This window comes from Bison bison, unplaced genomic scaffold (assembly GCF_000754665.1).
Source record: "Bison bison bison isolate TAMUID 2011002044 unplaced genomic scaffold, Bison_UMD1.0 scf7180017864331, whole genome shotgun sequence".
NCBI lineage: Eukaryota > Metazoa > Chordata > Mammalia > Artiodactyla > Bovidae > Bison > Bison bison.
This window is the reverse complement of record NW_011494903.1, coordinates 7,279,722-7,295,768: the sequence shown is the minus strand read 5'-3', so window position 1 is coordinate 7,295,768 and position 16,047 is coordinate 7,279,722.

Below are 16,047 nucleotides of genomic sequence, written 5' to 3'. Positions count from 1 at the left end.
TTTCTTTTTCTTCTTAATTTTAAAGGGAATGTGGATTCTCTGTCCAGAATATGGAGCATGGGACCAGCTGCTTGTGGAGTGAGAAGAGCCACCGGCCAGGCTGAGGCACAGCTGGGACACTTGGCAGAATGGACGCCTCACCAGTTCCTGCCAAAGAAACCACGGCCAATAGCTTCTCCTACCGTTCTGGGTCCCTCTCCCCAACCTGTGGGGTTCCTGTGTTGGCTGAAGGCATGAAACCAACTCTTGCTTCATGTGGGATTCATATCTCAGGATTCATCCCTGGAGAAAGAGACCAGAGGGGCTAGAGTCAGTGTGGCATGCCATGTCCCCTTCATCCTGTCACCTGGTGCCTGTTGACTAATAGTGCAAGGGCAGGTCAGGCAATTCACAGAAATCCTATGTGCTAGTGCTGCTTTCGTGGGCAGGACGTGGCTGCCAAGGCAAACACATCCCACTCTACTAAGGCTGAAAGGCAAACAACATCAGTCATTGTTCACGTGGTAAGGCAGACGTTAGTACCATCCGTGGAGATGCATGGCGCCGTCCTAAACTGTGTAAAGTGACTTGTTGTTTTTGTAGTTGGACCACCTGCCCTCCATCAGGCAGTGTTTTAACCAGTATACATTGGTCAGCGCTCAGGCCAAGTGGAAACAGGTCCTTTGCTTGACTCAGTTGGCTTATTCTCTTCCAGAGTTAAAAAGCCCACGGGACCTAGATAGCCATGAGATCTTACACTCTTACTGGGAAGTGAGACTGCTCCGAAAATTGTCCTGATGTTTACTCTTCTATAAATACCTCTCTGAAAAGGAGACTACAGACCTTATCATCAACCACACAATGCTTCTGGGAAATAATACATTTTGTAATGTTAAATCTCTAATACTGCCATTGAAATTTTAGCCAACCATGTCCTCAGGTTCCAAAGTCTTACACCATATCATTTCATTCATATATGAAACAGGTCATGCATAGCAGCCTCAGCTTTGAAATTAAATGCAGCTCATCGACTTTTTTCACCAAAAATTGTGAAATAATACCATAAAATCCATACGTGCAGCCTTTCTTGAAAAACGCTGCCTGTGCCCATGGGACACACATTCCCTGCTGTCATTAGCTCATTGTCACTGAGCGTAGCCTCCCTTTTCCATGGGTCCTCCTCTCTGCCTCACCAGACTCCTTGGCTTCCTCCATCTCCTATTGACCCTGAAGCCACCTGTCAGTTACTATGTATTATTTCACTTGCATTGTTTTTCTTAGACTAGAAATATAGTCTTTAAATGCCAGATAGTTATTAAAAGTGAGAGAATAAAATTTGAACTGATGGAGGCTCATGTTTCTAGGGAAATGTATGGGAAGATGACAGTTGTTAACTGGAAGAGAAGTTTTTTGTACCTAGGCTTTCTTCACTCATTCCTGCTGCTTCCTGGCTGCTGTGCAAATTCATCTTTGTGACTCCTGTTTCCAACACCATCTCCACACATTTTGAAAAGCTAGCTCATTTACTACAACTTGTCTTTGGTCTTCCCTCCATCCACTACCTCATTCCTTTTAGAGAACCTCCAAGAAATGAATGTCAAATGATTTGAGACAATAAGAGATCAGTGGATCAAAGGTAAGATTAGAATCCCCCATGATCATCAGCAAAGGACGAAAGTAAAATTTGGAGATAATAGGAGATGTGGGTTTTTTCTTTTTGCAGGTTGGTTGGAGAAACAGACTATGTTTTGAAAAATCACTGTTGAGGCTCATAAAGGACTTACGTTTCATCATGCATAGGTATAATTTGCGTTAATTTTCTTCAAGATACCCATAGAAAATTATGCAAAAGTTCCCAACATGGTAACTATAATAACCTTCATTTCTGCAAAAGTTTCTGCTTAGGGATTTTAGGAAAGTGCTGTGAGGTGAAAGACAGTTTTCAAAACAAAGCCACAGTATATCAATTTCCTCCCTTCAGTGACAAACCAATAGAATATGAGTGACCAGAACACAGATGTGGTGTTGAAAAAGGAGGATCTTCATTAAATGTCTACTCAGTGTCTACTGAAGCTCCAGAAGAATGTTATAAATCCCCAAAAAAGTATAGCCCACCCCTTGCAGTGAATCCCAGGGATCTATGATCCCTTCTTACCACTCACCCCAATAAATAGCACCTGAGAGAGTAGGGCCCAGCAAAAGTAGGAAAACCTTTCTGTATCAGAAAGATGTAATTCATCCAGAATGAAATGGGAAAAAAATGCACTTTTTAAGAGAGAGAAGCTGTGAGAAAATGAACTGTGGAGGCAAGGGCTCCAAAAAGGAGGGAGTTTAGAACCTAGAGGAAAGGATTAATCTGTCTGGGATTTAAAAAGAGAGTTATTTTGTAAGAATTTATATACAAGTTGGTGTGTGAGGAAAATAGGGGCCAGGAAAAGATTGAGAGGTAAATAACTGAATGGGGAATGCTTTCTAGATTGCAGAGAAAGAAAGAAACCTCCACACACATACATACACAATTACTTGACATTTGTAATATTTTCTTTATCTCTCATTCTGTGTGTATAAGTATAGAAATTGTCCCCAAATGTCCTGTATAGCTGTACCTGTACATTTTCCTCAGACCAGAATTCATTGATGTTTTGCACCTGATTTTCCTGTCTCTTTAATCTTTATTCTTCACCCATCAGCCTGTCTTCCATAACACTGGTATTTGTGATGAGTTTATGTCAGTAGTCTTGGGTCTTTCTGTATTTTTCAACTTGTGTGTGTGTGTGTGTGTTTGCTTGCATTAATAGGCATATCTCCTTGTTTAAAAGCACAGGCTCAGAAGCCAGGTGGTCTTGGTTTAACCACAGATCCATTAACGAGCTTTGGGATCTTAGGCAAGTTACTTTACCTCTCTGTGCCTCAATAACATCTAGACAATGACTATAATAGTTACATGTGGCTTCCTAAGTGGCTCAGTGGTAAAGAATCTGCCTGCCAATGTAGGAGACCTGGGATCGATCCCTGGGTTGGGAAGATCCCCTAGAGAAGGAAACGGCAACCCACTCCAGTCTTCTTGCCTGGGAAATCCCATGGACAAATAAGCCTGGCAGGTTACAGTCCTTGGGGTCTCAAAAGAGTCGGACATGACTTAGTGACTAAATGGCAACAACGTCTTAATAGTTATATGGATATTTGTCTAGTATTGTTTTTGTTGTTATTATTAGAGAATACACTCCAGTTCAATCTTATAGCAGATGGGAGAGTTTTGTATGATTCCTGATATTCTTTGGTTGCAAATGACTTGAGAGTAATTTATTCTTAATTTAGAATAATAATGATAATTGTATAATAATAACTGTAGTAACATATACTTACTTCTCAAGATAAAATTATGTGGTCTGTAATTGCTGTATCTAAAAGTCCAGATTTAAGATAATGTCAGCATTATATATCTAATTATGGCACTGGTACACTTCATGGTCCATATCTAAAAATTGCATTTGTTAATACCATGAAGACTTCAAGTTCTGGTGGTGCTGTCAGGCTCATGGTGATGATTTTTCTAAGTTGCTATTTTTTCTCTGGAAAGCTCAGATTTTATCACTGGCAACAAAGCTGTCAGTTGATTTCCTTGATGTGACAGATGTACTTTGTTCATTCCTAAGATGTCTGTCAAATACCTGAGTCTAAATAGCCATAGTTTGTCATTCATTTTTTCTTACAAGTAAAACTGTAAAAAAGAAGAAAAGAAAAAGAAGCATCTGGGCTAGGTTGCAAGTCCATCACCTGATTTCTTTCCCTCTTACAACCCTTACACTTGGGTATGAGGAAAGGCATTTTGGTGAACTTTCCATTATTCCACACAGTATAAAAGATTTGTACTCAAGGTTTATGATCTTATAAAATTAGTACACTTTACTGCTTCATTAAAGAAGCTGTTAGGTGAAACTGGCTTCTTTGAATTTTCCCGGTGAATGTGTGTCTGTTAAAAAATATATATATAATGACTGTTAACACAGTGTGAGCCCCATCCTGATTTATACTTATGCAATTTTACCCACTATGTCTTGTACCAAAGTAAACATCAGCACAATAAAAAAAAAAAAGAGCAAATAGCTCTCACGATTAACCTAATATTATTATGAAAGTAGTTTCACCTTGTACCCCCAGCTCTGAAAGGGTATTAGGTACCTCCTGGCTATAGTCTGTGAGCTATAATTTGAGAATCATTGTGTTGAAGGATATGGGTCAGTTGAGTTTTGATTCTGCTGGTACTTCTGCTAGTCTTCAGGGAGAAAAGTAAATTATCTGAAACCTAGCCTTGGGGAGCTAAACATCTGGTGGATAAGGTAGACAAAGATACCACTAGGTAAAAACATTGCAAACACTGGGTTTGATGATGATGAGGAGAAAGAAATTCTTGTGGTTTGAAGAGGTTGTGTACGTCTTTGCAAGTAGATCATGCGTCCTGGGATTTGCAAACTTGTCAGATTTCCACGTTCCAAGCACAGGCATTAGCCCATACATGTATGTGTCTGAACACTTAGGGAATGGCACGGGGCCTGGGTTGGCTGGATAATAGGGTGCCTCAGAGTTGTCCTATGAAACTGGAAAGGTAGGGGGACTAGTTGGAGGAGACACTGAAGGCTTTGAGGACACACAGTTTTTCAGGTTACACTGAGCAGCCACATTAATTTGGCCTAGAGTAGCAGTTCACAAGGAGTTGTCCCAGACCCGCATCGTTGGCATCACCTGGGAACCTGTTAGAAATGCATATTCTCAGGCCCCACCAAGGTCTATTGAACCAGAAACTCAGGGTAGGGCTAGCCATTGATGTTTTAGTAAGTTCTCATTAAGATTCTGATGCCTGCTGAATTTGGAGCACCACGGGCCTACAGCCTAGAGTGTGATTCTTTCCACAGAAATCCTACCTGCATCAGAATCACCTGGGGGCAGGGGGTTTGACACCTGAATGTCCCCAGGTCCTACTTCAGGGCTACAGAATCAGAACATCTGAAACAAAACCCAGGAACCTGGATGCTAGCAAGTCTGGTTGAAGCACAAACATCACTGACCTAGCAGAGATAAGGCTGAAGGAAAACTGCTTAATTTTTACCCGAAAAAAAGTCACTGTCTGTGTGCATTCTGCTGGTCGTAAGAGAACTGTGAATTCCCTGCAGGATCACCAAGGAGATACGCCAGTTCTCCCTCCAAAGCCTCTTCATACATTACTGATCTTTACAACTTATGGGTGGAGTTGGAAGGTAGGAGCAAAGTAGGTGACTAATTGCATAAGTCACAAAGCACAGTAAGTTCTGGCGGAAGATCTGCCAGAATGAAGGCACACACGTTATAATTATCTAACAAAAGTCTTATCTCCTTGTGGCTTACTAAAAGCACCTAGATATCAAGTTCTGTTTTTCTTCCAGCTAATCAACTAATACACATACACATACACACAAGCGTATATTAAGTCTTCTGGACACTCACAACTTAATTCCCTTAAAGTAGTCTAATCAGATGTGTTATTTTCTCAATCTCTACAGAAGACTTGAGTTAAATATAATGTGGCTGGATGTTTAATGGACAGTAATTTGCTAAGCACTTTAAAATTATAGGGTTTCCCACTTAGATCTGTGAGAGAGGAGGGAAAATACATTGAGGGGTTTAGTTGATGTGTGTGAGCCTAGAAAGTGAACACTAGTCCAGGATTTTATCCAGTAAGTGCTCTTAGAGCAACCCCATGTAACCCTGTGTGAATGGGACTGGATGGGGCAGAGGGCAGAACCGGAAGGGTGGAGTTTAAGGAGGAGAGGCTATTTGAATCTTGCAGTTCTCTTTTTGTTTTCTTCTGCCAAAAGGAAGCTATTTAATGTGCTTTTATGTTTAAACCTTATAAATGAAATAAAAAAAGAAAAGATTTTAAAAAATGAATTTGTATAACAATCTTGCTGTACAGTAGAAATTAACACAATACTGTAAATCAACTATACTTCAAACAAACAAACAAACAAACCCCTCAAATGACTAGTTATTCTGCAGTGGTTGGCTGGTGTGTTTACTTTGAAAGTGGCTGGAGTTTTATTTTCTGTGTTTTATAATGTACTCTGAGACAAATATTACCCTGAAATCAGGAAAAAAAAAAAGATAGGACATACTATATACTCAGTGTGTAAGTCTTTCTCCCTCTTCTATTTGCCAGAGATAATCTACATAAAAAGTTCTTTTGTGATTAGGTGTACTTAAAAGCGCTTCCCAGGTGGCACAGTGGTAAAGAATATACCTGGTGATGCAGGAGGTGCAAGAGATAAGGGTTCAATCCCTGGGTGGGGAAGATCCCTTAGAGGAGGAAATGGCAACCCTCTCCAGTCTTCTTGCCTGGAGAATCCCATGGATAGAGCCTGGTTGGTTACAGTCCACCGGGTTGCAGAGTCATACATGACTGAGTGACTGAGCACACACACGCACATAAACTTAAAAGAAGTCTACTCTGCACTGGAGGGAAATTTCCCACACCCAGAAGGTCTTTTAAAAGTTCCAGTCAGGTGACTTTAATTTAAGAGATAAGGTGTTGTGGGCTTACAGGTAGAGAAAGAGGATTCTCAGATGCCTCCTCAAGGCACTTTGATCAGAAATCTATGTTTCTTACAGATACTCTCTGGTCCCATTTGTGGACATTAGTTTCTGAGGTGCTTGACAGAAAATGAAACTCCCCCGCCCTGTGCTCTAACTGATCCACAGGTGTGACATGTGTGCAGAGCAGCAGGAGCTGGCCCCAGAGCAAGGGGATGCGACCCAGAGGGACGACAACAGGTCCAAGTGCAGAGCTGAGTCAGAAAACCTAGCTCTTGGCTCTAGTCTAAAAGAAAAGTCTGCCTGTGACCATTTAGAGACACACACCCTTTTAAGGAATCATTTGAGAAGAACTTGCCTGTGTGTTAACTGAGGAAATAAAGTTCCAGTCTGTTGGGTCTCTGGGGTCTTCTTGGCTGTAGAACTGTCCATGTTGATAATATTAGCTGTGTTTCCCAAGTGGGAAGAAAAACTATCTCTGGTGATAGACAATTGCAATCTAACTGATGTTACTGTCTGTTTGGAAGGAGTAGATTAGGGAAGCATATACTTGAGGTATCTTCTTGCCCAAACCTGCAGTGATTGAATATCACCTTAATATTTCATATCATTATGAATGCTTTCTCTCAAATTAATCTAAACTTTATTTTGAGCTTTCCATATGAAAAGCACTCTGCGCAATCAATCCAGTGGAAGGCTCCTCTGAAAAGATCTCTGGCTCCCATCTCTTGAGAATCTCTGATTTAGAGGAGGATAAACAAGTCTGTAAACACTGTTAATACAAACCCAGTTCTGATAGGTGCAGTAACAGAAGTAGAGAAACAGTAGATCCCAAAACCTAAACGCATGGAAACTATGCATACACACCCATTCACATGCACACTGAGTGGGTTGTATATTTCTAAAGCAAGTCTTGTTAATTCATATTGTATATCTTCAGTATCTTTATCACTATTTAACCAAATGAGATAGAAGCACATTCTTCTGTGAATAGTTGCTTATGAAGATTAGTTATAACATATTCAAGAGATTTATTTATTATTCAGCGACACTAGAGAAATGCCATTTAAAACCTTGAACAAATTTTATCATACAAGCTTACAATCATTTAGAAATATTATTCCCCCAATCCAGATGTGAACTCTTTTTGTCTGCACAGAGGAGAAAAATACATAGCACAAATGGAATTAAATAATGTGAAGCAGTCAATGAAATGTAAAGTTCTGATGAAACCTAATGAGGTCAGCCTTGAAGTGGGAATGAGATGAACAGGGAAGATGTGCCACGAGACGGAGACATTCTCAATGACAACACGTAGCATCACTATCTACTCACAGACGCACCCCCCCCATTATTGTTGTTCAGTCACTAAGTTGTGTCTAATTCTTTGTGGCCCCATGGACTATAGCACACCAGGCTCCTCTGTCTTCCACTATCTCCCAGTTTGCTCAAATTCACGTCCATTGACTCAGTGATGCCTAACCATCTCATCCTCTGCTGCCCCCTTCTCCTTTTGGCTTCAGTCATTCCCAACATTGAGGACTTTTCCAATGAGTTGGTTCTTCACATCATGTGACCAAATTATTGGAGCTTCAGCTTCAGCATCATTACTTCCAATGAATATTTAAGGCTGATTTCCTTTAGGATTGACTGGTTTGATCTCCTTGCAATCCAAAGGATTCTCAAGTGTCTTCTCCACACCACAATTTGAAAGCATCAGTTCTTCAACATTCAGCCTTCTTTCTTTGTGGTCCAACTCTCACATCCATACATGACTACTGGAAAAACCACAGCTTTGACCATACGGACGTTTGTCAGCAAAGTGATGCCTTTCTTTTTCATACGTAGTCTCAATTTGTCATAGCTTTCCTTCCAAGGACAAATGTCCTTTAATTTCATGCCAGGAAACTGGGACATTCTCAGTGACAACGCACAGCATCACCGTCTACTTATGGAAGGCCTCCCATTACAGTCTATATATTGGGAATACAAAGGCAACAAGATATGAAGGACACATTCTTTCCTGGATTTCCCAATGTATTGGGAAAGCATTGAAATGTGACAAAGGACAGATGAATGATGCAGATAAGAAAAGCCTAAGGAGTCCAAAGTAGGAGAACTTCCCAAGAGGAGGGAGAGGTGAGAGATAAGGTGACTGTGATACTGTTTCTAGAAGAAGGTGGGATTTGAGTTGAGCTTTCAGGGCCAGGTGGGAGACAGGAGGCCCACTTTCCAGGCAAATAAATACTCCAAGTACTTCTCTTCATGCATGCACATTAGGGCCATATTTTGCCTAACACTTCAGGGGAGGTTATCACCCCCATAATGTCCCATGGACCTTACGGGAGTCCGCAGACCTGAAGCAAAGATATCCTGCTCTAATGCTTATGAAATCGTAATACGCTTCAGTTGTGTCCAACTCTGTGCGACCCGAGAGACGGCAGCCCACCAGGCTTCCCCGTCCCTGGGATTCTCCAGGCAAGAACACTGGAGTGGGTTGCCATTTCCTTCTCCAATGCATGAAAGTGAAAAGTGAAAGTGAAGTCGCTCAGTGATTCCTGACTCTTAGCGACCCCATGGACTGCAGCCTACCAGGCTCCTCTGTCTATGGATTTTCCAGGCAAGAGTACTGGAGTGGGGTGCCATTGCCTTCTCCAAATATAGTGTGCTAGTTGTGCCAAATAACATTCCTTTTTTTTTCCCCCACAGTTATAGTAGGAAGCAGCACACAATATTTGGTGATTGGGAGAAATCACAAACAATACTTGGAAATCGGGTGCCACTCCTGTGACGCAAATTCCTCAGTTGTAAAAAATGATTACTCAAAAGCAAACAAAAAATCCTGTGTATGTACCCTGTTTCTGTTCAGTACTCTTTGCTTCTGAATATTCAATTTTGTGTATTTAAAAGCAATAATTGTGATTTGCAAAGCAAAGGTAGAGAGGTGTTCTCTACACACAGGTGTAGAGAACAAACATAGAGACACCAAGGGGGGAAGGTGGGAGCGGGATGGATTGGGAGATTGAGACTGATGTATGTATAATATTGATACTATGGATAAAATAGATAACTAATGAAAACCTATTATAAATCACAAGGAACTCAACTCAATATTCTGTGGTGACCTAAATGGAAAGGAAATCCAAAAAAAGAGGGGATATATGCACAGGTACCGCTGATTCACTTTGCTGTACAGAAGAAATTAACACAACATTGTAAAGCTACTACACTCCAATAAAACTTAATTAAAAAGTAAAATAAAGCAACGATTGTGGTTCCACTTCTTGTTATCAGACATCTCTATGTGTCTTTCTTTCTACTCCTCAACAAATGAAATTACAGGCATTCATAATTAAACTGCAGTATTTTAAAATAAGATATGGTTCAAAGTGAAAGTGAAAGTTGCTCAGTCATGTCCAGATTCTGTGTGACTCCTTGGACTGTAGACTGCCAGGCTCTGCTATCCGTGGGATGTTCCAGGCAAGAATACTGGAGTGGGTTACCATGCCGTTCTCCAGGGGATCTTCCTGACACAGAGATTGAACCCAGGTCTCCCACATTGCAGGCAGATTCTTCACTGTCTAAGCCAGCAGGGAATTTATTTTTTATAAAATTATAGTGTTTTAAACACCTCTGCCTAATACTCACTGAGTATTAACAAAAGTATGAAGTGAAATTAAGAGATTCATATCCATATAGAACTATTGTTCTTATAGGTTTAATGTTGGAGTGTTTTTCAAGAGCAAGTATCTGTATTCTACTTCTCCAAGGTGGCGCTAGTGGTAAAGAACCTGCCGGCCAATGCAGTAGACATAAAAGATGAGGGTTGGATCCCTGGGTTTGGAGGATCCCCTGGAGGAGGCCATAGCAACTCACTTCAGTATTCTTGCCCGGAAAATTCCATGGACACAGGAGCCTGGTGGACTACAGTCTATGGGGTCACAAAGAGTCGGACACAATCGAGCATGCATGCACAACATACTCTTTTGCCTCCTAATGGAGGACCACTTTTTTTTTTTTTTTTGCTTACTAGTTTTTCTTCAGTGATATTTTGAAACACATATTTAGCTTAGCTATCGTGAACTTGAATTCACTGAGGTAAAGAAGGCGTCATATCTTCATCATTTGTCCAAGGTTATATCAGTCTCGTGTTTGCAATGTGAGTTGATTTAGGACATACCATACAATATCATGCAATATTACAATTAGCAGATACAGGATTCACCAATATGACACTTCTCCACAATGGGACCCCAAATCTCCACTGAAGGAGAATCTGCGTTTGATAATCAGGGACAGCACTTGCTTGGAATCAAAAGGAAATCTGTGTCTTAGACACATAACCATCACGTAGAGAAGGGCAGATTCTAGGAACACATTAACATGACAGCAAATGATGTAGTGCAGTAAGAACCAAAGCATTCTCCCCCACCCCTAAATCTTTGAATTATATAAGAGACGGATAATTACACATTCATCATATAAATCTTTCAGAACAGAGAAAGTTTGGAGTATACACAAGACTAGCTACTTAATTTGCCAATCTAGTAAAAAGTGAAAATGCAGGGCCTCTTGTTCAAAAATTATTGAGAATTTCAAGAGGACAGGAGCCAAGCATTAACCCAAGAGGCCTGGAGCCCTTTTAAGCGCAGAGTCTTGTGTGACTGCCTTGTCTCTATCTGTAAAATGGTGCAATTGCTAACTAACCAATCTCTAGGGGCTTCCCAGATGGTGCTAGTGGTAAAGAGTCCTTTTGCCAATGCAAGAGACATAAGAGGCGTGGGTTTGATCCCTGGGTTGGGAAGATCTCCTGGAGAAGGAAATGGAAAGCTACTCCAGTATTCTTGCCTGGAGAATCCCGTGGACAGAGGAGCCTGGAGGGCTACAGTTCATGTGGTTACAAAGAGGTGGACACAACTTAGCAACTAAACAACAGATTTATGTATTTATTTGGCTGTACCTTGCAGCATGTGAGATCGTAATTTCCCCACTGGGGATCGAACTTGCACCCGTTGCATTGGAAGGCAAGAGTCTTAACCACTGGACCACCAGGGAAGTCCCAGGATGTGTTTTCTGGATGGCTCATTCATGTGGCTGGCACGTGGATGCTGATTTTAAGTGAGAGCTCTCATTGTCTTCCCCACATAGGCCTCTCCGTAGAGCAGTTGGAACATCAACAAGACACTAAGCTTATTTCTCCAAAATGAAGGATTCAGTCTTCAGGCTGAAACTACACTTAACTTCAGAAGTCACACACTATTCTTTTTACCATATTTTATTTGTTTGAAGTGAGTCATTTAATTTGACCCACATTTAAGGAAGGCAGGATTCGGCTCCACATTAAAGGAAGGAGTGATGAAAATTTTACAGACATATTTGCAAACCATCACATCATCCTTTTCTCTAACTGCTGTAAGCCACCTTATATGTTCCTTCCATATCTACCTTCCTAAATCAAGGCTTTAGCTGATTCTGTTCCCTGATCGGAAAATATAAATGCCTTTAAAGTATCAAAGACCAAGTAAGAACATCCCTTATTGTTCTCCTCAACGCATCTGTCATCCATTATACTTCTGGACCTTGTCATTCTTTCCAGTCACACCTACTCACTCACCAACCTCAAACACAGCTGGATCCTTCCAGCTGTGGACATCTCACCCCTCCTCCCAGTTCCAATGGCTTCTGCTTCAGCATTTTCTAGTTTCAGAACAAAACCCATTCCAATTTTCTCTGGAAAGCCTTCCAGAACTAAGAAACACACAGTGGTTTTTCATTTACTTTCCTTTTTTAAGCCATTCACTGGTGGTTTATTGGACATCTAAAATAAAATGTGCTAAGAGGTGAGGATATAAAGGTGGAATTGTTCTAAAGCTTGAAGTATTCCTATCTAGTGCTCATAAAATTTCCTTTTGGAAGAGGTCTTAAGAGTCCTTATCAGTGAGCCTAGCTTGGTGCTAGGGATCTTCTGGTTGTTCATTAAATATTCAGTGATTGAAGAAGCAAATGTAGGTTATAATAGGTAAGGCTCTATCAATAGGTGAGGCTAATTCTCTCTATCAAGAAGTAGTATTTTGCTTTTTTTCCCTTAAAAAAAGAGCTTTTTGAAGGTTTTGAGAGAATTGAACCTATTTTCGCCTTAGACTGGAATTACAATGTGAATGTATGTGCATGTGTGATGCTTAGTGGCTCAGTCATGTGCCCAACTCTTTGCAACCCTATGGACTACAGCCTTCCAGGCTTCTCTGTCCATGAAATGTTCCAGGCAAGAATACTGGTGTGTGTGTGTGTGTGTGTGTGTGTGTGTATGTGTTAGACTCTTTGCTGATTCTTTACCATTTGAGCTACCTGGGAAGCCCCAAGAATACTGGAATTTGGGTTGCCAGTTCATACTCCAGGGCTTCTTCCCATCCCAGGGATCAAACCCTTGTCCCTTGTAGTCTCCTGCATTGGCAGGCACATTCTGTACCGCTGAGCCACTTGGGAAACCCAAGATTGAGTAAGAGGTTTCCTTGGTGTCTCAGTGGTAAGGTATCCACTTGTCCATGCCGAACACATGGGTTCAATCCCTGATATGGGAGGATCCCACATGTGGAGCAACTAAACCCATGCACCACAACTATTGAGCCTACTCAAATGTTAATCTAGTTATTATAACTATGTATATATAACATTATATAATGTATATATATATTATTTGCTATAATTTGATTATAGCAAAAAAAGATAACAGCTGCTTGGTGTTCTGCTACCTTCTTCAGCCCATCCTCTAATCATATATCTGGTTAGAATACTGTCATCCTGATGATCTATTTTTGATGTTTAAATCAGTTCTTTGTGAATTCTGAATTGTCACACAATACAGCCAATATGCCAGTATTCTTGGGCTTCCCCAGTGGCTCAGATGGTAAAAGAATCCACCTGAAATGTAGGAGACCTGGGTTCGATCCCTGGTTGGGAAGATCCCCTGGAGGAGGGCATGGGAACCCATTCTAGTATTCTTTGCTGGAGAATCCCCATGGAGAGAGGAGCCTGGCGGCTACAGTCCATAGGGTCGAAAAGAGTCAGACACAGCTGAGCGACTAAACACAGTACATACACACAGGAAGCACAGTCAATATGACAAGCTTTCAGAAGGGGCCTCTGAAAAGCTTTGTGGGACCCTACCACAACCCTCGATCCAAACACTCCTACAGTCAGATGCCCTAAATGCCTCTTGTTTTGATTTTTTGTAGATACCTGGTGAGACAAAGGAGCAAATCTTTAGAGTGAAACATATTAGCTACCAGAGCTCTGCCTGCGTAAATGTTCCCTAAAAGCTTAGAAGCATGTCATCAGTCTGACTCCAGGAAAACCTTCATCCACATGGGTCTGAATCACTTCTCCTAAGAGACAAAACAAAGTCCCAAACAAAAATGGCCTGGGGCGGAGGGAATGTGATCTGTGACGTCATGCCTCACAAACACAAGGGATCTGCTGTTGGGCAGACTTGGATCTTACTGTTTAAAATCATACCTAAGATGAGCATCAATAAGTGGGGGAACTTGACCTTATTTGACCTAAAGGGAAGAAAAAAAACTAGAATCAGGGCTAGATTTCCAGGCAACTGTAGAAGGAATCCTGTTTGACTCACTAGATGAGCGGCTAGATTAACTATTTGAGTCCTTATTACTAAGAGAGAGAAATGTAGAGATCAGGATCATAGATACTTCTGAAATTAAAGTTTGTCCACCAGAACCAAAGACAACTGCTGTGTTGTTGTATTTCCTTGCTGGGAAGTGTTGTGTGGCTAGCTGATCCATACAAAGCTTTATCTTGTTAAGAAATCAACCATCTAAGAAATGACTTATTATTCTCTTCATATTCTGCCTCCACAAAGACAGTGTGGAGTTGAGTTTCTTGGTTTTCAAATGCATAGTTTCAAGCTTAAGCAGCCTTAGAGTTGGGTACAGAGTAAACTTCTTGATTGCATATGAGCTGAATATTGGAAAAATTGGAAAATTGGGTTTTAAAGATCTTAAAACTAATAAACTGTAATGGAAAAGTTTAAGAAAAAAAGAATATAGATAGATATCTATGTATGTACAGCCATGTGTATATACAACCAAATCACTTTGCTGTACATCTGAAACTAACATGATATTGTAAATCAACTATACTATGAAGATAAAAATCTTAAAAATGAAACAATATAGGGTAGCATTTCATTAAAAAAAAAGAAAGGAAAAAAAAATTTTAAAAATGAAACAATATAGGGTAGCATTTCATTAAATGGGGAAGGTTACCAGATGGTTCTTTCTGGAGGTTGTGGGAAGCACTCAAAACTTCTTTCAAAATATGCAGAGCATCTGAAAAGTAACCAGCCTTGCTCCATTTGTAAGAATATATCATAATCCCCATGAATTTTCTTTTTATCCAAAGATGGATTGTCACATGCTGGTTATTTTCTGAATTGTCTAAATGTTCCACTGACCAGATGACCACCTTTAGATCATGCTACAGAACTACAGCAAGCACCCTTGCAGCTGTTATATAACCAATCTTGTAACCCAAGGACAGCAGGACATTCTGGGCAGCCCTTCCACTCACAGCTGGAGGGGCAGGAGCTGGGCCTCTTGGAAGGGCATTGCCCACAGTGCCTCTGGGGGACTAGGAAGCTCTGACTTCTTATCTCAGGCTCCAGCCATGGCTTCCTCCTTTCCCCACAACGTTTGACCAGAGAGACAATATTCCCTGTGGACACAAGGTGAAGTTCTCAAAACTTTTTCAAACTTTTTTGAACTAGTGGATGAGGGGAAAGTCACCTGAGAATTCACAGTTAGAATAGGTCTATTTTTAGTTGGTGGTAGCCCAGATACAGCTTGTGAGAAATCAGAGATGTGGTGTAGCTATTCATTCTTCTTCCTCCCACTGGTCTGTGTCACAATCACCTTCTTGAGAATCCTCACTATGGAATACATCAAGATTTATGTCAAGATCCCAGAGACCTGGGGTGATGCAATGAATGGGGTTCTGTAGTTCCCTTGACACTAATAATCATTACTCATGCACTATAATAATCTTTAAAGGAGTAGTAAAAGAATATTGCAAGAGAAACACACCATGGCCTGCGCGTCTTGGGGAGGAGATGTCTACTCCCAATGCTGGCATCCACTGTTTGACACTGGGTCTAATTTAATCTGTGGCTCATTTTCCTCCTTCTTAAAATTAGAGAATGGGCAAGATGACCTTAAAAATCCATCCCTTATAATCTTGTAAATTTTTAAATTCACATAAAGAGTTTTTACTTTTATAGCCTTTGTTTTTCATGATTATTAAAATAATTTTTCAATAAAGAAACTTCCCAACATTAAATTTTAAATCTCTTAATTTTACCATAAAGCATTCTAACCATTACTTTTCAGAAAGGCTAAAGTGAAAATAAAATGAATCCCATCCTGGTGGAATAAAAAAGGATTAAGTAAGGGAATACACAAAAAGTGCTTCACACAGTCTCAAGTGCTTAGT